Below are 24,888 nucleotides of genomic sequence, written 5' to 3'. Positions count from 1 at the left end.
CGGATCCGTCGTATCGGCGGATTCCTTATCGGCCAGTCTTGACGGGGTTGCGGACCCGATCTCCTTTAGGGTGCTCCTTAATATAAATTCGGCTCCGGATTTCGGAACACTGCTAAGGCTTCTCTTCGGACCCGACGCTATTTATATGTTGCGCTTCATAACAATTCGGCTCCGGTGTATCGGAGCGTTCACAAGGTTAAGGCCCTCTCTCCCTTCTGACGCGATATGGGTTTTGGACCCAATATGCTTTCCATTCTGCTTTATAAGATTTCGGCTTCCACTTCAATGATCCCAAAGGCTCTCTTCCGATCCGATAATAGGGTTCAGACCCGATAAGGGTTTAATCAGCCACTATAATAATTCGCGTCTGCTACAATGCCACTTAAGGAAAAATATCGCAATTCTCTATGTAAACAGAGTTATACGCAGAACATTATAAAAAGGACTTAGAGAGTCCACGGAAGCAGCAGTTAAATGGAAACGCCATGAAGGCTCCAACCAAACATTATGCAGGGAAATAAACCACTTCCAATACTTTCAATATACAGTAATTAAGCTGTCCGATACATGCACATTAACAGAACCATTAATTCTCATCCATACCATAAATAATCACAGGCAGACACTTCATACGTGCCCTTCATCAGAAACTATGCATATATTAATCTGAAAGCAATAAATCTATATTGAGACTTCGGTCTCATACATACACACACATATACAGGCACGCAGGCCTAACAGTCAATGTTGCACTCTCTCACAGGCCCGACTATCAATTATGGTGCCTCTCCTCTCACAAGCCAAATTCTCCTCTCTTCTCACAAGCCAAATTCTCTCCTCTACTCACAAGCCAAATTCTCTCCTCTAGTGGCTCTCCTCTGGTGGCTCTCCCCCTTGCAGGGAAAATTTTAAGAACCCCCCCTAAATTTATAAATATAATAAATGGGCAAATCTCCATGGTATATAGGAAAAATGGAAGGCGATTTTATCAATAATATAATATGTATATATAATTTTTTGGCGAATCCCTCACCAGGCATGGCGAATATTTTACTCAATTATAAAATCTTGTAAGATCTTGGTGAGTCTTTCACTAAATAATAAAACTTTGTAAAGTCCTAGCGAATCTTAGCATAGGCTACATGCTGATTTAATTCCCCTATTTAAATAGGCTACATTCCAGGTGAATATCATGGGTCAATACCATGTGCCATTTTGGTGAATACCATGGGTCAATACCATGTGCCATTTTTATTTTTATTAATTCTAATATTAGGGTTAATAATGGTTTTTTGCATGGTATTAATAACAATCTAGTCCATGGTATTTGTCCCATAGTATTTTGGCCATAGGTTTCACCTAAATATAACCCATTAGGTTTCACCTAAATATAACCCATTTTTTGAGTGTTCGTAAATATAAGGTGACTTATGGAGTAAATATAAAAAAATGTTTTATTTGTTTACCATACCTCTAGTTTATTTATATTTTTATTAATTTACCATACCTCTTTTACAAATATGGTATTTGGCCCATAGGATTCACTTAAATAAAACCTCTTTCTTGAGCCTTCATAAATAGAACGAGGGTTATGGACTAAATATAAAAAGAGGTTTTATTTATTTACGATACGTCTAGTTTATTTATATTTTTATTTATTTACCATACCTTTTGAGTAAGTATAAAAAAACGTTTTATTTATTTACCATTCCTCCACTTTACTTATATTTTTATTTGTTTACACCCTTACATGTATATAAGGTGACTTATGGAGTAAATATAAAAAATGTTTTATTTATTTACCATACCTCTCATTTATTTATATTTTTATTAATTTACCATACCTCTTTTTTAAATATGGTATTTGGCCCATAGGATTCACTTAAATAAAACCTATTCTTGAAAATGGGTGAATGGATTCACTTAAATAAAACCTATTCTTGAAAATGGGCGAATGGATTCACTTAAATAAAACCTATTCTTGAAAATGGGCGAATGGAAGGTTGTAAGTCCTAATTTCAAGGGCTAAATTTACCTTTTTTACCCTCTCCCTTAAAATAAGGTGGGCTATTTGAGGTGATTTGTAAAAATGTACTATGATACAAAATATTCGCCCACTAAAAATTTAAAACCCCTTAATTTCGCCAAAGGGCGAACATTCGCCCCTAAAATTATCCTTGCCCCCTTGCCCGTAGGCTTACATTCATATATATAATAAACATTGGTATCAAAAGCCTAAAGTTTTTACATGCATGCATATATGGTAAAAAGCCTCTTGAAGCTTTATTCTATCTTTTCTCTGTTTTAAAACAGAAAAGCCTCCTTATCCACATCTATTTCTTTTATGCCTAAAAGCTCTCCCTTACTTCTAGAATCATGGAATACCCATGCTCTTATTTATTTATTTTGAGAATATCTAATTTAAATCACACTTAAAATACTACTTAGGAAATTAATCCCTAAAATGCATGACCCCCCTATGTCTATTATTTACAATAATTTCCCTTGGCTGAATGCTCCCGCATCAGGCATGAACACCTCAAAGACCACATACATATACAAAGGAACCAAAACCCCAAGGGTATAACCGATTACAGATAGAGCAAGCAACAGAGATATTACAGACAGAAAAAGCAATAAAGCAAGCAAGAAACCGCTACAGCCACAGAAAGACCCTACCCGATTTTTCCCTAAGCCCGCGAATAGTCCCAAGGACGAAGTCGTGGAGTAGCGTTTCCCTGGAAGGGCCTACACACCACCACAGTGCAGAGCAACAGTTAGTTAGGGCCATAATACCAAAAAAACAGTGAATAGAAAATCGAAAGAGGAGCGAGGGTTTTACCTGGAGGAGGATCGATTCCGCGACAGAGGACGAGAACCGAGACCCACAACAAAGGGTTTCTACCAACAGAAGTGCCATGAATGCATTTTTCTTGCTCACCAAGGAGCCAGAGCGTTAGAACCTCAAAAACGAAGGGTGAAATTGAAATTGGAATGAGAAGATTACTTGAGAGCGAGTTTGTTGAGCCGTCCTATGCAACAGCTAGGCAAAAACCTACATTTACATAGCCGAACCATCACCAAATCCAACATCAAACGTACAAATCACCACAAACAGAGCAGAAACGAGGCTTCAGCCAAATGATAGTGACAAATAGACTTGCGAGTGGAAAATGACCTAAAACCCTCCAAAAACCAGAGCAGTGAATCACCATGGAGAGCGAGCAAAAGCACATCACCAACAAAGCACAGAGAACCAGTGAAGCATAGCAAACCACCATACAGGACAAGCAAGGCACGATACTTATCAACCATCACAAGAACTAGGCGAAAGCACCAAGCACCCATAGAGCCAAACCATAGCAAAGAAGAAATGAATTCCAAATACCCTTGGCGAAAGTGATAACCCATGGTTGCAAGCCCAAGGCCAATACAGAGGGTACACAACATACAATAAACCACATTAAAGTCATATACCAAAACCCTACCACTAAATTCAATTCGAAACCAAAAGAATTAAACGATCATAGCTACGTGTGCCTCCTCGGGATCGCCACCAATTTTTGGTATCAGAGCGGGTTGTTCCTTTCTCTCAGCCAAGATGGAGGTAGGAAGAAGGGGTCAAGGAAGAGCCATCAAAAGAGTAGTAGATGAAGGGTTACGAGAAGAAATTATGAATTTAACTGCACGTTTGGCAACAGTGGAAGCAGGAAGGCATAGAGATCCGGAAGGTGGGGATGACAGTGAGGAGGAAAACAAAGCCACGACAGATGGGTCAGATGACTCAGGACCAAAAATTAAACTATTGAGGTCAGTTTTGTTGACTAGTAGCAAGCCAAGACCAGAGGTCTCTGATTATGATGGCAGTTTGTCCATAGAGGCATTGTTAGATTGGGTAAGTGAACTAGATAAATATTTTGAGTATGAAGAAATCAGCAAAGATAAGAAGATCAGGTTTGTTGTCACCAAATTGAAGGGACATGCAGCACTACGGTGGGACATTGTACAGGCAGAAAGGAGGAGATTGAATAAACCATTGATTAAAAAATGGGACAGGATGGTTGCTAGAATGAAGAGCAAGTTTCTACCTAAAGATTATCAAATTTCCCTTTATAGACAAGTACAAAACCTGAGGCTGATAATGATGACTGTGAAGGAATATTCTGAAGAATTTTATAAAGTTAACCTGAGATCTGGTTATGTTGAAGATACCCCTAAGAAAACAGCGAGGTTTGTAAATGGTCTATGGATGGGGATCCTAGAAAAAATTAGTATTCTTTCCGCTAAGACCATAGAGGAAGCTTATCATAGTGCTTTGAAGGTAGAGGAAAATATTGCTAGGAAATAAAATTCCAGAAAAGGACATGGTTCTAGTAGAGGTCGGGGATAGACCTTTGGTAGAGGTAGGACTGCTAACAGCAATGAAGAGGGCAATGGTTCGAAGACTTCAGTATAGAGTGAAAGGGAAGGTAACACCAGAGGAGGAAGGTCATACCAGTGAGGAAGAGGTAATGGTAGAGGAAGAGGAAATGCCTATCAGTATTATAAGTGTCATAAGTGGGGACACCGGTCCTTTGAATGTCCTGAAAATGAACAAACTGGGCAGAGGGGATCATATTTCACTCAGCCCGACAAAGCGAAGGCACCACCACAAGAGGTGGAAAATATGCCAGAAACCAAGGAAGCCTTGGTGTTAAACAAGGTATTATTAAAACCAGCAAAGGAAGTAGCTGATTAGACACAAAGGAAAGCATTGTTCTGAACTATGTGCAAGTCGCATGGGAAATGCTGCAAATTAATCATAGACAGTGGAAGTACTGATAATATTGTAGCTACTGAAATGGTGGGGAAATTGGGTTTGAAGAAGTTGAAGCACCCAACTCCATATAGGGTGTCTTGGTTGTAGAAAGGTCACCAACTGTTGGTCGATGAGCAGTGTGAAGTAGAGTTTCATATTGGCAAGTACAAGGACAAGGTGACTTGCGATATCATGCCTATGGACGTGTGCCATATTCTGTTGGGCAGACCATGGCAGTATGATAGGAAGGTCGTCCATGACGGGGCAACAAATTGTTACAAGTTTGTTAAAGATGGGATAAAGCATATGCTAGTGCCCATGAAGGAAGAGGATGCTACAGAAACCAGTGGGACAAAAGCATTACTATTAGGTAGAAAAGAGTTTTTGCAATAGATGGAGGATGATGAGGTGAAGTATGTAGTTGTGCGAAGGAAAAACCAGTATTGATCCATATTGAAGTCACTGACTTACCTAAAGAGATACAGGACATGCTACAGGAATTTAGTAATATTGTGGTAGACGATCTACCGGACAAATTACCACCGAAGTGGAGAATTAGTCACCATATTGATTTTATTCCAAGAGCCAGTTTGCCAAACATGGCTGCCTACATATGAGTCCGAAGGATAATGAAGAAATTCAGAAGCAGGTGCAGGATATGTTGGATAAAGCACTGATTCGGGAGAGTTTAAGCCCTTGTGCAGTTCCGAATGTTTTAGCTCCCAAGAAAGAAGGTGAGTAGCGAATGTGCAAGGATTCCCGGGCCATTAACAAGATCACTATCAGGTATAGGTTCCATTTACCTCAAATGGATGATATGATTGATTTTTTGAGTGGAGCAGCGTACTTTTCAAAGATAGACCTGAAAAGAAGCTACCACCAAATCAGAATTCGAGAAGGTGACGAGTGGAAGACAACTTTCAAGACTAATGAAGGCTTATACGAATGGCTGGTTATGCCATTTGAATTGAGCAATTCCCCTAGCACGTTCATGCGGTTGATGAATGAGATGCTGAAGAAATTCATTGGTAAATTTGTGATTATATATCTGGATGATATACTTATATTCAGCAAGACAAAGGAAGAGCATTTTCGACACGTGAGTTATGTATTGGAAAAATTGCAGCAAAATAAATCACTGATAAATTTGAAGAAATGTTCTTTTTTCAAGAAAGAGTTAATTTATTTGGGATTTGTGATTTCTGAGAATGAGCTAAAAATGGATTCGGAAAAGGTTGCAGCCATAGTTAGCTGGCCATCTCCCAAAAGTTTGTTTAAGGTACAGAGTTTTCATGGATTGGCAAGTTTTTATCAGAAATTTATTAAAAATTTCAATGGGATTTGTGCACCCATGGTGGACACCATTAAGAAGGAAAATCAACCTTTCCATTGGACAGAAATTGCAGAGAAGAGTTTTCAACTGCTCAAAAGGAAAATTACTAAAAAACTGATTTTGAGATTACCAGACTTTAACAAAATTTTTCAAGTTCGTTGTGATGCCAGTGGGACAGCCATTGGTGCAATACTCAGCCAAGAGGACAAGTCAGTAGCCTATTTCAGTGAGAAACTAAATGAAAGTAGGCAGAAGTACACGTATTATGATAAGGAATTTTATGCAGTGGTTCAAGTGCTAAAGTATTGGAGACATTATCTGTTGGCCAAAGAATTTGTCTTATTTTCAGACAATTCTGTGTTGCAATATATTATGCATCAGCATAAGCTGAACCGTAAACATGCTAAGTGGGTGGAGTACCTACAAAGTTTTACGTTTCTGTTGAAACACATCAACGATCAAGCCAACAAAGTGGCAAATGCATTAAGCATGAGTAATTTGATCCTATAGGAAAGTACGATACAAGTATTAGGATTCGAACATCTTAAGGACTTGTATGAGGTAGATGCAGATTTTAAGGAAGCTTATGAAGCTTGCCAAAATTCATTGTTGAGAGATAACAACTCATTCCTGGACTATAATATGCAGGAAGGGTTGTTGTTGAAAGAAGGGCAGTTGTGTGTTCCGGAATGTTCTATGAGAGAGAACTTAATCCAGGAAAAGCATAATGGAGGTTTAGCCAAACATTTTGGCATAGACAAGACCTTGGATCAATTGAGCCACTTTTATTATTGGCCGAAGATGTGCAGAGATGTACAAAGGTTTGTGACTAGATGCAAAGTGTGTCAGCTTGCAAAGGGACACAGCCAGAACACAGGGTTGTATACACCCTTACCTATTCCAAACAGACCATGGGACTCAGTCAATTTAGACTTTGTCTTAGGTCTGCCGAAGACACAATAGGGATTCGATTCCATCATGGTGGTGGTGGATCGTTTCACCAAAATGGCACATTTCATTCCATGCAGGAAGACCAATGATGACACATATGTAGCACATTTGTTCTTCACAAAGATAGTCAGATTACATGGCTTGCCGAAGTCTATTGTTTCGGACCGAGACGTTAAGTTTACAGGACATTTTTGGCGAACCTTATGGAAAAAATTAGACACCAAACTAAACTTCAGCTTAGCTTATCATCTGCAGACAGATGGTAAAACTGAAGTGGTGAACCGAAGTTTGGGAAAATTATTGAGGTGTTTGGTTTGAAAAAATACTCAACAGTGGGATCGTGTGCTTGCACAAGCAGAATTTGCTTATAATGATTCGCCCAACCGAAGCATGGGCAGTAGTCCTTTCCATATCCTATACGAAATTCACCCACATGGAGTACATGAGTTACGGGATTTGGGTCAGTTGGAGCGTAGGAGTGTTGATGGTGAAGATTTCATAAAGGCAATCAACAATCTTCATGAACAAGTGAATTTAAAATTATAAGACACCAGCCAAAGATACAAGCAGAAAGCAGATTTGAAAAGACGGGAGGTACAATTCAACGTAGGAGACCTGGTATTAGCAAACCTATGCAAGGAGAGGTTTCCTATAGGTGAATACAACAAGTTGAAATGGAAAAAAATTGGGCCTTGCAGGATTCTTCGGAAATTTTCTGTGATTTCTTATGAATTGCAGTTAACCCCAGGTATTGGAATTTCACCCATTTTCAATGTGGCAAAATTGTACCCCTACATTGCAGAAGATGAAGAAGACAGTTCAGAAAGATGAACACAGGACACCCCAAATGAGAATGATTCATGGATTAAACAAATTCCCCTGGCAAAGCCTCTAGAGATAGAACAGATCCTAGACACCCAAGTGGCCAGACAGACTCGAAGGAAAGAATATTTGCAGTACCTAGTCAAGTGGAAGGGTCATCCTATTGAAGATAGTTCTTGGTTAGATGCTAGCCATATTCAAAGCGTCGGGTACTCTATTGAAGAGCTCATGGATAAGAGCCATGAGTTTAATTTACCCTGGGAGCCTGATGCAGGAGCATCCGAGTGAAAAGGCGACAGCTGGGAAATGTATTTATTTTATTTTATTTTGTTGGACAGAGAGGAAAACACTTTGAGTTTTTGTTTCATTTTGTCTTATTTAAAATTAAGGTTGACTCAGCCATTCTTAGTTTTTAAAATTAGGCAAGCAGATCAAGATAGGATTAGTTAGGGACTTGTTTGAAGAAACTGTTAAACAATTGAAAAGTAAATGAGGAACAGTTCCTCAACTGTAAAGAAACTGCTAATAATGCATTGAAAAGGAAAAACCAGAGAGGATGGAGGGGCTGCCATCCAGAGAGGAGAGAGAGCCCAAAAGTTGTAATTTACAATTATTTGAATCTCTATAGAAGCAAACAATTCAAAAATCTGTCATTAAGGAAGTAGAGTAATTTTTATTATATTCCCTATGCGTAGATGTTTCAGGCATCAAAATTAAAGAAAGACAATGAAACAATTTATCAAAAGATCCAAATAAGAATCGACAAGAATTTTGTAACAAGAATCATTTCAAAACCGAGAACCAAACAGAGGTACACCAGCATATATTTTTCCTTTTTTTCCTCAACAAAAAAACCAGGGACTATTATATTCAGCACTTTAAGCATTTCCTGTACATTTCATTTTCGTTTTCCATTCAACAAAGTTCACTATACAAAATCTATAACCAGGAAATCGTGGAGGGTTCCAAACCCATGCAAACCAAAAACATTACAGTCCACAGGCTAGACCCTAATCAAACACCGAGGGTATGAACACCTCAAAGACCACATACATATACGAAGGAACCAAAACCCCAAGGGTATAACCAATTACAGACAGAGCAAGCAACAGAGCAATTATAGACAGAACAAGCAACAAAGCAAGAAAGAAACCGCTACAGCGATGGAAAGACGCTACCCAAGTTTTCCCTAAGCCCGCGAATAGTCCCAAGGACGACACCGTGGAGCAACGTTCCCCTGGAAGGGCCTGCACACCACCACAGAGTATGGCAGCGGTTAGTTAGGGCCACGATACCAAAACAACAGTGAATAGGAAACTGAAAGAGGAGTGAGGGTTTTACCAGGAGGAGAATCAATTCCGCGATGAAGGACGAGAGCCAAGACCCGTAACAGAGGGTTTCTACCAACAGAAGTTCCATGAACGCATTTTGCCTGCTCACCAAGGAGCCAGAGTGTTAGAACCTCAAAAACAAAGGGTGAAATTGAAATTAGAACGAGAATATTACCTGAGAGAAAGTTCGTTGAGCCATCCCATGCAGCATCTAGGCAGGAACCTGTGTTTGCAGAGCTGAACCGTCACCAGACCCAACATCAAACATAGAAATCACCACAAACATAGCAGAAACGAAGCTTGAGCCAAATGATAGAGACAAATAGACTTGCGGGTGGAAAATGACCTGAAACCCTCCAAAAACCAGAGCAGTGAATCACCACAGAGAGCGAGCAGAGGCACAGCACCAACAAACCACAAAGAACCAGCGAAGCACAACAAACCACCATACGGGACAAACAAGGCATGATACTTACCAACCATCGCAAGAACCAGGCAAAAGCATCGAGCACCCACAAAGCCAAACCATAGCAAAGAAGAAATGAATTCCAAATACCCTCGGCGAAAGTGATAACCCATGGTTGCATGCCCGAGGCCAGTACAGAGGGCAGACAGCATACAATAAACCACATTAAAGTCATATTCCAAAACCCCACCACTAAATTTAATTCGAAACCGAAAGAACTAAACGGTCACAGCTATGTGTCCCTCCTCGGGATCGCCCCTAGTATTTCATTATTATAAGCATAAGAAATAAGATATTTTTTAGGAATTTAAATATTATACATATGTATTATATTTTAGGCAACTATTTTAGTTTGAAAAATTACATATACAAAATGTAGGTGAATATTCAATAGGAAACATGTAATTTATTATTAAAACTTGTAAATTATGGGGAATATTATTAATTTAATTATATCTATGTAAAAAATAGGTGATTTTTATCAGTGGGGTGAATATGTTTTCCAAAAAATAAAAGAAAAAAAATAGTTAATTGGAAAAATTTAACCCCTAAGAAATTCCCCGATGAAAAACCAATGTCTCCAAAAAAAAATTAAAATAGGTTTGAGATCAAACTTTTTTTAATTGGTTGTGTTATAGTAATGTTTATGGAATAAGATGAGACTAAATAATAAAGCATTCAAAGCTATTAATAATGTCATATGTAATAATGAAACATCACCTCCAAATCCATCGACTTATCTCTTAGTGAAACATAAAACATGAATTTACGTAATAAATATTAAATATTATTTTATTAAAAATAACAAAATGAAATAAACACTTTTAAAACTTACATAACCAGTGAAAATCCATAAATATAGAATTGAGTATATTATAAACAATAATTGATTGATTTATTACATACCTAGTAACAATCAATAAATATGAAAGATTGACTATTGGTTTATTACATAGCCAACAACAATTCATAAATATTGAGGATTGACTATATCACACGTGATGGGTTGTATAATCAACATCCTTTTTGCCACTAAACTATTGTTTTTTTCCCTTAGTTCACACCTCCTTAATTTTTGAACTATAAAATATGTCCTTTGTGATCTCAAAAGCTTACGGTATATGTGCTTGTTATATCTCTTTCATTTTCTTGTTTAGATCGGAATTAAGGTGTGCTTTAAATACTTATAAAGTCTATAATTGATTGTGATGTATAATTGATTGTGATGTGTGTGGAATAAGTAGATTGATTATGGTTGCAAAAGTTCATTAGTTATCAGGTTGGTCAAGTCTAGAAATATAGATATATGTATAATTAATTGTGATATGTGTGGAATAAATGGTCTAGGAAAATATATATATATATATATCTATATATATATATATATATATATATATATATATAATTGATTGTGATATGTGTGGAATAAGTGCATTGATTGTGGTTTTAAAAAGGTTTTTAGTTACGGGACTTAAAGTCTAGGAATATATACATGTATAATTGATTATGATATGTGTGGAATAAGTAGATTGATGACGATTGCAAAAAGGTATTTGAGTGCAGGTGTACTACTCATCAAGGTGTGCAATTATCAAGCTACATGTGTAACAACATGTGCTAGTCATCAAGGTATGCAATTATCAACTTGTATTAGTTATCAAGGTATGTAATTATTAGGCTATATATACATGTATAATTGATTGTGATATGTGTGGAATAAGTGATCTAGGAATATATACATGTATAATTCACTGTTATATGTATGGAATAAGTGGATTGATGATGGTTGCAAAAGGGTCTTTAGTTACAGGTGTACTAGTCATCAAGGCATTCAATTGTCAAGCTACATGTGTAACAATGTGTCAAGGTATTCAATTATCAAGCTACATGTGTAACAACGTTTGCTAGTCATCAAGGCATATAGTGATCAATGTATTAGTCATCAAGGTATTCAATTATCAAGCTACATGTATAACAACGTGTGCTAGTCATCAAGACATACAATTATCAATGTGTTAGTCACCAAGGTATGCAATTATCAAGCTACATGTAATCATCAACGTACTAGTCATCAAAGTATTTAATTATCAACACATGTAATTAGCAACGTACTAGCATCAAAATATTTAATTATAAACGTACTAGTCATTAAGGTATTCAATTATCCAGATTCATGTATAACAACGTGTGCTAGTCATCCAAGGCATACAATTATCAACATGTGTTAGTCAAAGGTATACAATTATCAAGCTACATGTGTAACAACGTGTGTACAGCCTATACATGTTCATACATGTTCACGTTTTAAGGGAATGAGCATATACATATTTGAGATAACACAGTGAAATGTTAACAACAATTGCATTCTTAAGTGAAATGTTAACAACAATTGCATTCTTCATGGCTCTACGCATGTGTTACTATTACCTCGCAGGTACCCCAATCTCAGAAATCTCGAAATAGGCTCGAGGAAGGCACACCATGGTGGGAGCCAAATCGAATCAGAGGTCTCCGTGGTATTTTAGCGCGTAGCGTTTGTAGCAATGCCAAGGCCTCATACAGTTAGCATGGGTAATTAAACGATTGATCCCTTGTCTTTTATTGTTGTAATTAAACGATTGATCTCGTACCTTTTTGTAACCAAACCGAAAGTCACATTTGTTTGTGTGATGCCCCCCTCATTTTTCCAAATTAATACAAAGTTGGTGTGCGGGCTATAAAACAATTACTGCTCGGTGTTTCAATTTGTGATATTCATTATGTATGGTTTAAGAATACATTTGAAGCTTGGGCTGGTAGCTTTATAAGATTAAGAGCACAAGCCAAGCCTGGGAAAGGCTCACTCAAGGTAAGCTCTTGTCTTGTCAATTGTTATTTTTTATTTAGGTATAATAGATTATTAATATTTAGATAGTGATAATTATGTTTTGTTTTATTCTAGTATTTATATATGTGTGTTTAGCTTTGTAATGTAATTTATCATAGTGGATTTTATTCAACACATATATCAACTACCCCTTTCAATAACCTACGTCCTTATTATCATGCATACTAGAGTAAGATAGATTCATTGAAACTATAAGCTTTCATAAACACTTCGCGGTGCAGTCGGAGCCACCCATATTAACATCCTGACAGGTAAATACAGCAAAGGCATCTCATCGGGAACTCAACCAAAATAACCTCATAGCACTATACAGAAGAACCACTAACAATGGGGGAATAAGTTTTAGCAATGAGAGAACCAACAAATTCTAATGGTTTCAATAAGTTTCAAGAGCACGAACAAGTACAGGAAAGTACGATACAAGTATCAGGATTCGAACATCTTAAGGACTTGTATGAGGTAGATGTAGATTTTAAGGAAGCTTATGAAGCTTGCCAAAATCCATTGTTGAGAGATAACAGCTCATGGCTGGACTATAATATGCACGAAGGGTTGTTGTTGAAAGGAGGGTAGTTGTGTGTTCCGAAATGTTCTATGAGAGAGAACTTAATCCAGGAAAAGCATAATGGAGGTTTAGCTGAAAATTTTGGCATAGACAAGATCTTGGATCAGTTGAGCCACTTATATTATTAGCCGAAGATGCGCGGAGATGTACTGATGTTTGTGACTAGATGCAAAGTCTGTCAGCTTGCAAAGGGACACAGCTAGAACACAGGGTTGTATACACCCTTACCTATTCCAAACAGACCATGGGACTCAGTCAGTTTAGACTTTGTCTTAGGTCTGCCAAAGACACAATGGGGATTCAATTCCATCATGGTGGTGGTGGATCGTTTCACCAAAATGGCACTTTTCATTCCATGCAGGAAAAAGTTGTGTAGAGGAAGTTGTGTAGAGGTGGTTATGTAGTGTTGCGCAGAGGTAGCAAGGTGGAGGAAGTTGCACGGAGGTGGTTATGTGGGGGAAGCTATGTGCAGGAAGCATGTGCGCTGATGGAAATGCGGACCCCACTTAATTAGTGGTAATTCCTTGTTATCTGTTGCAGATGGCTTTTGGATATTACAATGGATGAGATTACAATTGTGGAGGTGGTTGTGCGGAGGAAGCATGTGCAGAAGTAGCAATGTGAAGAAAGTTGTGTGTAAGTGGTTGTGCGGGGGAAGCTATGTGGAGAAAGCATGTGCGGAGATGAAAATGTAAGCCCCACTTAATTAGCGGTAGAGGCAAGGACTATGCTGCATTGCTACTATTCCACTTATTTTAAATTATCTAATCATAAATTACATGGTCAATTATGTAGCAAAAGAATTAAAAAAACTTTAAAAGATACCTAGATATGATCATGAAACTTTGAAGAATCAAAATTCTTAATAATCAGATACACGTGCATATAAGTTATACAAAACTACCATTAACTCTCTGATATAAACATTATCTCATAAGAAACATGTCATATGCTTCAATACCTTGTAGAATGTAAATGAACCTATTATCAATGTTGGAAAAGTACCTTTGTAGAAAGCAGACGAACCTATTATTATCAATGTTGGAAAAGTATACAAAATAAAGTGAAACAACATCAAATGGAAAAAGTATCTTGATGCATATGAAAAACGACCCACTTTACTAAGGGGCTATTGGTTGATAGTTGTAGTAAGACATCGAGCATATCACTATTATCATCGAAATCCTCATATACCTCGAGAAATTATAGCAATTATATGAGTATGGCCAAAATCTTATTATACTTGTTGTTGGCAGGATATAACATATTCACTTTTTCATTGACTTGCTATTAATTTCATTTTGACTAAAACAATTTAAATTTTATATAAAATTTAACATTATAAAATGAAATTTATTATTTTTAAATAAAATTTAAATTCATTTATCTCAAATATAATTGGTTAAAACTTTTCACTCATATTGTGTAATGATGAGAAACACTAATTTCAATATATTACATCATTACTATTATACTATCTACATTGTTTTTATTATTATTTTTTATAACCATTTACAAATAAATAAATATATCTTTTGAGAGCTACCATGCTTAACAAACACTAAATAAATATACATCCATAGTACCGAGCCATCCCATAGTTTGTGTGGCTCATACGATTCCATGCGTGTCAGTTTCAACCAACCTCACAAAGATAAACCATGTTCGTGAAATATTTGTTCCTGGGTAAATAAAATGTGTTCATGGTTTACACCGTGAATCTTTTATTTCTAGAATTATTGTACACATCACCATCAAGATGGTAGGTTCTTTGCAACGTGGTGATATAATGTACATAGTCGAGGACTGTTTCTCTTTCTAAATTTTGGTGAAGTGCGTGACTCACAATTTTTATTGAAAACAATTTACTTTTCATGGTATGTTGTTATAACATATTTAAAATATAAAATATTTAATCAATAAAATATGTTTCCAAGGTTTTAATAAGGATATTATTATGCGTATTATTAAAAAGAATAATTAATAAATTTAATTTAAAAATATGGATAATTGTAAGATTTAATTTTTTAGATTTTGTAGTGTGATTTAATATAAGTTTTTTTGTTTTATTAAGAGTTTGTCTTATTAAAATGAAAAAGATTTATATTAAAGAGTATTTACTAGTTATATTAGGTGGTTTGGTTTTCTTCATAATGATGATAAATTAGTGTATATTCCCCTATAACAATGAGTAATGACTTCCAACCGTTATTTGACAATTAAGTTATAATAGGTTTTTCCAAACATGTGAGTATATAAGTTATAAAGATATTTGTTAAAAGAGATAAATTAATATTCTAAATTACAAACTTCAACATTGCAATTTTGGTGACCAAAAATGGCATCTTTAGCTAAAGGTAGAAGTTATTTAGAAAACTTTAAATCATGTTGCATCACCAAGTTTCATTTTATTAAAAAAACAAATTGACTTTCCAAATATAAGATTGCATATCACTTAAAGTCTTTTTATATTTCCTCAATTCTCTAAATTCCATAATTCAAAAAAAAAAACATTTAAATATATAACTAATAATAATAATAATATAATTTAAAAACTTCAATATTACTACTCTAATGATTTAAAAAATGTAACTTCTCTATAATTTAACATTATAAATTTAATGTTAAATCTTTACTAAAACAACCAAATTTTGATGTTGAAGAAATAAAATATCAATAAGTTGTTCATAATTAAAATGAGTAAGAGGTTATATTTGTATTATATCGGATTGCTATAATCCTCTTTACTAAAACAACCAAATTTTGATGGTGAAGAAATAAAATATCAATAAGTTGTTCATAATTAAAATGAGTAAGAGGTTATATTTGTATTATATCGGATTGCTATAATCCTCACAAATGAATTTTGCAAGGTTGAACAAAAGTAATAATTAGAATGTTTTTTTTGTTTTTCATAAATTGATGTTTTTTTGTTTTTCCTAAATTGAGTTTATTATGGAATTAGGAAAAAACAATTTCTAATGGTTAAATTATCTTTTTATAATTTAATTTGGAAAATAAACCATTAATAAAATATTAGTAGCTTAAAAAAAATCTACTCTTTTTTTAAATTTAATTTGAAAAATAAATAATTAATTATTTTTCCAATTATTTTTCATCATTATTTATAAAGAGATTATGATAATGCATCGTATTCATAATTTAAAAAACTACAAGTAATGGAAAGTCATATCTAACTAGTGCACTTGAAGATTTATATGGTTTTAGGGTTTTCGCTTCAGCAGTTTAAAGAAGAAAGAGTGATCGGGAAGGCGGGAACAGAGTTTTGCAACTACCAATGGTGGCCCCTCTTTATCATCTTGCAAGGACTCTCCCCCAGGCTCGCAATAGTTCAGTTGAAGACGTTCGCAAGCCGGTAGGCGTCCCCTCTCATCCGAAGAAGGAATCACATCTGGAAAGGGTTCCCTTACAATTAATACTTCCACAAAAAGGGATTCATTTGTCTCAGCCTCACCTACAATCTCCAAGACTGTTCGGCCAGGGCAAGGTCCACCAATCATCCTTTCTCGGGCATGAACCACGGGCCCTCTTGCAGCAAAAGGACAAAGTGGAGATGGCATGGGTCCCTGGCATGCCAAGCGACAACGCCGATGCATCACAACAACCAGACCGGTTAGCGACATACTCTGGCAACAGATCCACTGCCCACAAGAAGGTGCGAGAGTGGATAAGGGACGAGGGGCCTGTTGTGTCCAGGTTCACAGCTGGACAAGGGAGGTCCCGCGCAAATGTATGGAGGCCGACTACAGCGAACCCAAAAAATCTTGACGCAGTGACAGGTTACTTAATAAATGACCCATACAAACCAGAACCAGAGGAATCATGGAGCTGACAAAATACAAAAATCAGAGGTGCATTGGGGTTTACAGAGAAAACGCCCAAACCAACGGATCGTGGATCCAAAAAGATTGTTTCAAACTGCATGGGTGAAGACCTGATACAAATATTCATCAAATTGATGAGGGCAGACATCATTGCATGCGGCTTAGAAAGGGGCTGAATATTCAAGAGTTAAAGAAGGAAATCCAGATCCAACTTGGAACCCCCACAAAATACCAAAACCTGATATACACAGGACGTTGTCTACAGGATCTCCATACACTTCAGGAATATGGTATCATCAATGATTCAACCATCATTCTTAATCTGAGACTGTGTGGCGGATGCAATGGAGCCAGCTCAAAAAATACAGGCTCCTTTTGAGATGCAGTCAAGGGAAAAGAAAAAATGCAGCACAAATCAGCACCAACACCATAGCTACCAGGTCCCTATATTGTGGAACAAAAACTGGAATCTCCAATGCTCCAAGTAACTCTGTCAGAGGTAACTGATCTACACACTAAACTATCCAAAAATGTTGTCATTTGTAGATTTAATGGGTTCTGGCCAAAATCCGACGCTCTGCATCTGATGCGGGAGCATCTAGCCCAAAGGGAAATTATTGTAAATAATAGACATAGGGGTCAGGCATTAGTTTCCTAAATTCCAAATTAATTAGATATTCTCAAATAAAACTAGGAGAGATTTTAGGCATAAAGGAGTGGATATGGACTTTAAGTGATAAGGAAAGCTTTTCTATTTTAGAATAGGAAAAAGACAGAATAAAGCTAAAAAGATGCTTTTGCCATATGTATGCATTGCATGAGCTTTAGTTGAGTGATTTGAGGATTTTTAGAGCATGCTAAGTTAATAAATTAAAAAGCTGAGGAGTGAGTGAGGAGTGAGCAAGGTTTCTCCTTGGGAGCCTTCGGGCAATTTGTAAAAGGGCCATAGATTTGTATATCTGGCCATGAATAGCAAGCACTGTGTGAATATTTGTTTTATGTGAATATAAGGATGTTGAATTCAGTTCTAACATGTTTGTGTTTGATGAATTCTGAGAGATGATGCTATGCATGTATCCAATGGTTGATTTTAACTGTGGATTGGAAGAATCATGGCGATGTTAATTAAGAGAAAGTCTTCCACGGTACCATTGAATTTCCTTTGATATATTTAACTCTGTGGGCGACAACGAATTCTAAACGTTGTGTATGTATGTTTAATTGCGAGGATGTTGTGTGTGCATGCGCTCTAACGCATATACATCGGTTAAGAATATAGTCATCGGCGGAATCTGTATAGAGGATCCTGTTACATGTATTTGCAGCATGACAGATAGCAATTAATTTGTGATTCAGAACCTTGCCCGTGAACTAGCGCCGATAGACAAAGAAGATGCGTGGTTAATTATAAGGTAATACATATATCCTTATTATGTTATGTGAGACCCAATTGAAGAATTCTTTTAAGAATTCAGGAAGCGGCTCGGTGGTTGTTCGAACGCTTCAAAGGTTAAAGTCTTAACCATTCCGGTTGGAATCATATTTGCATCAAAAAGTGTGTAACAGGCGAACCATAGCGCAACAGGGGCGAGGACTGGAATTTGGAAACGATTTAATATAAATTGCAACGGATATGGACCGACAGCTCCGTCATTCGGAGGTGTAATAACCACGGAGCAACTGCTAGAGAAGCGGCCACAGAAACATTAGAGCATCGCCGAACAACGGAATTTACACTGTTGGTTGGTTGAACAACTGCAATTATATCTATCCATCGACCGAAAATAGATATATAGCAATTTGTAGATATATATCGACCCCAAATCGCATAAAGAGAAGAGATATAACAGTCGGTCATAATATAAGAGCCTTTGCCATAGCACAAGCCAGCGCATGATCACCGCCGGTGGAAAAGGAGGTAAGGAAATTCCGTGGGTATATGTAACAAAGGCATATATCTGTATTGCATGGACAATTATAACCTGGAGGTGTGTACAAATAGAAGTCCACGATATGTGAGTCTTTTAAAAGAATTGCATGAAAGCACCGTGTGTTAAAAGTAGGGTTTTTATAGCATTGAATCCGCCGAGCATAAGGTTTTATAAAACGATGTATTGTTATCGCTATTCTTTTGATATTAATTGAGTATATGGCATTGTTCTTAAATGTACCACCGCTCTCCGGTCAAAGGGAAATTGTCTTAAATACAACGCAGAGCATGAAAGGACTGTTGGATTGAGCTTGGTAAAGAGCGCACATATAGTTTGCAACTCTAAGTTTGAACAGTTATTGAATTGCCAATGAATGTTATAAATCATGAGATTCAACATCAGGAAATAAGCTTTTATGTGCGTGGTTGAGGGAGATCCTGGTAGGAGCGGCCTGGGCTGCATCAGCATCAATGGATTTTCTCCACATGGTCACCTAACTGTGAAATACACCTATGCTCAAAAGGATTCTTCATAGTTAGCTTCAGCACAGAACAAGAACGAGACAGTATTATAAATTAGGGATCTTGGTTTTGGGGCAATGCTGGCCTCTTCACCACCCCCTGGTTTGCTAATTTTGATGCAAATACTATGAAAATCTCAACAATGCCTATTTGGGTGAGGCTACATAACCTCCCTCTACACTTTTGGCATCACAAAGTTTTAATAGCCATTGGGAATTCCTTGGAGAAATTCCTAAAAATAGATGAAAACAGAGTTAGCAGGGGAATCTTCACATTTGCCAAAATATGCATAGAAGTGGACTTGAGTCAGGGGCTACCTGATCACATTACATTGAATTACAGAAATACACTAAGGACTCAACCGCTTGACTATGAGAACGCAGCATTTAGATGTTACAGTTGCATGAAAACAAGGCACCTCCAATACACCTGCCCACTAGCTAGAAAGGACCCCAAAGGAAATAAGAAACAACAAAAAAAACCCAAAGGGTGGCAGCATACTGACCTGATGAAAGAAGAAGACACGCAGACAGAACCTACAGGGAACCAATCAACACCCGACATACAAATGGGACAGAAATATACTCAGGAAGAAAATACCACAAATTCTCATCTGGGGCCAGACAATATGCAACAGCAACAAGAACCTCAACTGGAAGTAAGTGACATCAAAAGAACTCATGGATCTAAAGGATCTGAATCTGACAAATAACTTCCAATGAACACACTGGAAAACCAGCTAGCCATTATTGCTCCCTCTCCCAACTCTGAAGGTTGGCGGAGGGTGGAGAAGAAGAAGGGCAAAAAAGCATAGGCCTGCTGGTTTTTATTTTCTATTATTTATAACTTTGTCCCCTTTACATGGGCAGCCATCTACATATGCTTTAAGCATCTACAAAATGTAATTTTTTCATATGAATAAATTACATCTTTTTCTTATGGGAAAAAAAACTAGTGCACTTGAAGATACACTTAATTAGTCTAATCCACAAAAAATTCCCTTTGCTTTTGTTTGCACCCACTGGAGTTTATGCATTCAATGTGTTGGTTTGATCAATATATTATACATTTCACGTCCAAATAAAAGATATGAAATAATTAGATGGGATGACTTTGAATACCTTTAAGGAAGAAATATAGTATATCAAATACATTTTAATAATCAATCAAATGAGTTTCATTGGAGAAAAGCGTTTTTAAAGATGGATGAAAAACTATGCTAACATTTTCCACATATGTTTACCATTCCCTTAAGAGCAAGATAGGTTATATGGATAAATATTTGAGGAATTTGCCTTCAATTATATATCAATTATCATATTTAAGTTAAGGTCACGGTCATGAAATGGATTTATAGATTATATTTAATTATATATTAATTATCATATGCAAGTCAAAGGTCATAAAATGGATTTATAAATATTATTCACTACCATCTTTGAGAAAGATGATCACAGGTGTAAAAAAACATGGTTTAGATATGTTTAAAACAACTATGGTAAAGACAAGAATTTGAATGATGAGTATTTAATGTTCTATTATTCACAATGATACATATTTATAGTACATCAAAGTGACTCTTGCTTTCATATTCTAAGTGGTCTCTTGGACTCCCTTTAATTGTTTATCTTCCACACCACCCTTTAGAGGATTCGGTGTCCAACATTGCCCCCTTAATCTGAAGGGGTATGTGTGAGTCCAAGAAACGAGTTATAATACAAAATGTGCAAAAATATGTGGCAGCACTAGGTTGAATGTGCTCTTTGAAATGTTGGTATAAAGCGGGTGGTTTAAGGATAACCACTAACACTAGAATGGTTAGTGCAATTCCTGGAACTCTTCCAAGTCTAGAAAAAAACTGAAATCTTCTGCTAGAGAAAGTGTCCCTAATTCTTTGAAGAGGAAGAAGCTCAACCTTAAAAGGGAGGTCTCACCCTGCATAGATGGTTTAAGGCTGCCCACCAACCAATGGCATGCTCAGGGACATCTTTGTCTCTGGCTACAACTCTGAATCTAGTATGGCAGGTTGTGGTTCAGGCTTGCTTGATGTGGCGTTGAAACTTATAGATGACCATCACTTCCCCCCTTGTGAGATACAAGGTGAGAAGATGAAGAGATCTCAATTGCAAGGATTTTCAACATTTGAGAACAAATCATGTTGTATGAGTGAAATATCTTCTTGGTTGTTGAAGTCCATTGCCAAGAAGCGATCCATGCAATATGAATATTTTTTCCTGCAAGAGACTGTTTTTTGAAGCATTTGTGTGAAGAATGAGTACGGTGACCATAGTGCTTGGATGGATGAAGATCAAAACAGTGATATTTTATATAGCCAACTCAGTCGCAATGTTGCCATTTCACAATTTGTTGTTGTACAGGAGGAGGAAAAAGTGAAGATGAATCATCCTAAAGAAATCTAGCAATTTGAAATCGGATTGGATTGGAATAGTTTGGAATATGAAAAGACACATCCTTGTCATATCCAATATCGATTTTGTTCTTGTTATGGACAAGATCTTCCCAAGGTCTCATAATCCACTTGGGAAGTGCATGTTGAATTTCTACATCAGCATGGAAATATGCTCCTTCATTGGGTACTAGATCAACATTATTGATTTGTTTTTGATGGGAGTATGTCTCAATGTTCTGAACAAAAACAGGTTTAGAATGTGGACTATGCTTCTATTGAAGCTCATCTCGCTGGAACTAAGATTCTAGTTGTAAAAAATAATTTTTTTCCTGTGCATTCTATAGACAGTTTTTGATCTCATAAAGATTATCCTTGTTGATGTTCACCATCCCATCGACAGTGGACTATATCAAAGTATTTAATAAATCTAATACATCTTAAATCGAGGCTTTAACATATAGACTCAATGTTCCAATCAGCCAATAGCAATCACTGTGATCCACTTCACACGGTGGTTGAATGAAGGGTCCAATGTTCAATATATATCATTATATACCTTATGTCCCACCAAAAATTAATGCATACATATGCTCAAAAAAAATTCTTTCATGAACCATACAGACATATGCAGTGGTTAATATAGCAAGGAATCAACACATAGTCACACACTATTCAAACTGTGCCATCACATATGACCATTAAAAACTTTGACTTATGTATGCTCACCATAAAATGTGTATCGGCCTTCAAAATTAGTTAACTCAGGTGTATACAATATATACCACATATATAAAAATAAACAATAGCCCTCAAAGGAACATAGCTCATATGGGCAGACTTACTATTCCAACGCACTTAGCAGGGACAAACACTATAAATCCCACAGGTCATATTTCTTTTGACACCCACCAGAAAATTGTGTTGATTGATGACCCATGTTGTGCAGTTTGGAATTCAAGCTGGGGCTCAAAGTATCAACCAATGAATTGAATTCATGCATCTATGATATTCATTCATCACTTCACCACATTTGTGGCCTTCAAAGCTTTCACTATAATAATAAGGTGCTATGAGGAGATGTGAGCTTCAAAATTCCGATGAGAATCAACCATGATAGTTAATTAGAAAACCAACAGTTGTTAAGGCAAGGTGATTTCAATGGATGGGACTCACTGCTTCATACAAGTCAAACTATTTTTATATGACCCTTTCAATATGCCTTTCTTTTCCAACCCTACACGACCTCTTTTCTTCAAAACTATAATGTTATTATACTCCCAAGAGCAGGTTCAATCCACGCAGAGTTCAAATAAGGGTCTCAAATAATTGTCTATTATTATTTCGAATGCCATAACGGATATCGCTAAGGCAATCTTAAAGTTGAGGCCAACTCCACAGTAGCAAATCCCAACAATATAAAATGATAGCTTTCACGAAGCAGACAGTAATCAGAATGAATAGAATACTAAGTGTTCCCACTCTGCTATCCTGCTCTCGCATTATACTACCTTCTCTCGTGGGAATTTGGTCCTTTCGAAGAGTAGGAGCAAGATGATGGTGAGAATTAATGACGTGGATTCTCAAGGGGTGGATAGTCCTTCACCCTCCTCAGCCATTGATTTTCTCACTCTTTTTCAGCGCCATGATGGTAATATGGACCGGAGCCGAGGAGTGAAATTGGGAGTAGATTTACAGTGGTTACAACACAACATATGGTATATATATTACCACGCAACACTAGTCATGATGGAGGAGACTGGAACCAATAGTGCAGGTCGAATGTCCATAGGTCGACTATGCGGTGAGACTGGTAATCTCTGGAAAAATGTACCGAGGGGAGGATAAAATATTAATCTCTGGCACAGTAAGATATTAAAAATATGTGGAGCCTTCATGTCATTGGGTTAGAGATAAATATAAATGTCGTTGGATTTTATGCTTGGATTGAAACTCAGACTGGAAGTTGTCGTTTCTCATAAGACTATTCATAGTTGTTATGAAATACCACTGTGGATTCCCTTTCCATCATGGGTGCACACAGGAAATGGATTTCTATATTGATAGAAAGTTGGACATGGTAGGAAACGTAACAGTGCAGAAATGGAAGAAAACATGTGCAATGGGTGAAACTCAATCGCATCTTTTCACTGTGGACAACGCTTGGGAATAAAGCAAATCACTTGGGCCTTGGCAGAGACGTGTGAATCCAAGTATAACATTAAACACGTAGAGAAAAGAATACATTCAATGTTCAAGTAGCGTCCAAGCAACAATTGACATTATTGGTACAAAAAGTGTTAGAGTAGGTGCAGATTTCAGAGCATTAGAGTAGGCACACCGTGAGGAAATGAATTTCTGACAGATAGACTAGCGAAAGGAAGATATGCTGGCAAAGAGCTCAGCAAGATTCATGCTAAGAAGTTAGATCGACAGGCGTGTGGCAAGGAAAATGGACCGATACCCTGTGAAAGTCGCATAGTAATGAAATAGGTATGCGCAGAGTAAAATGCTCTATAAGGTGGCAGTTCTGATCCGTAGAAAGGAAGAATTGACATGTATAGAGAGACCAAAAAATAAGTGGCTCAACAACATTCATGCTAAGAGGTCAGATTGACAGGCGTGTGGCAAGGAAAATGGATTGATACCCTGTGAAAGCTGCATATTAATGAAATAGGTAAGCGCAGAGTAAACCACTCTATAAGGTGGCAGTTTTGATCAGGAGAAAGGAAGAATTGACATGTATATAAAGACCAAAAAATGAGTGGCTCAAATTGGAGTAGGGTAGGAGAATGCACACTCTGACACCATGTTAAAGACAACCATGGTGAAGACAAGATTTTGAATCACTAGCATTGAATTTTTTATTATTCACAATTATACATATTTATAATACATTGGAGTGACCCTTGGTTTCATATTCCAAGTGGTCTCTTGGAGTCCCTTTAACTGCTTAGCTTCCATACCAACCCTTAGAGGATTAGGTGTCCAACAAGATATTTTTTAACAAATCTCATGAATATGGTTTCAA

This window comes from Pinus tabuliformis, chromosome 1_1 (genome assembly GCF_031772625.1).
Source record: "Pinus tabuliformis cultivar Carrire ecotype Pingquan chromosome 1_1, CPIR1, whole genome shotgun sequence".
Taxonomy (NCBI): Eukaryota; Viridiplantae; Streptophyta; class Pinopsida; order Pinales; family Pinaceae; genus Pinus; species Pinus tabuliformis.
The sequence above is the reverse complement of the archived record's forward strand: the minus strand, read 5'-3'. Positions refer to the sequence as shown.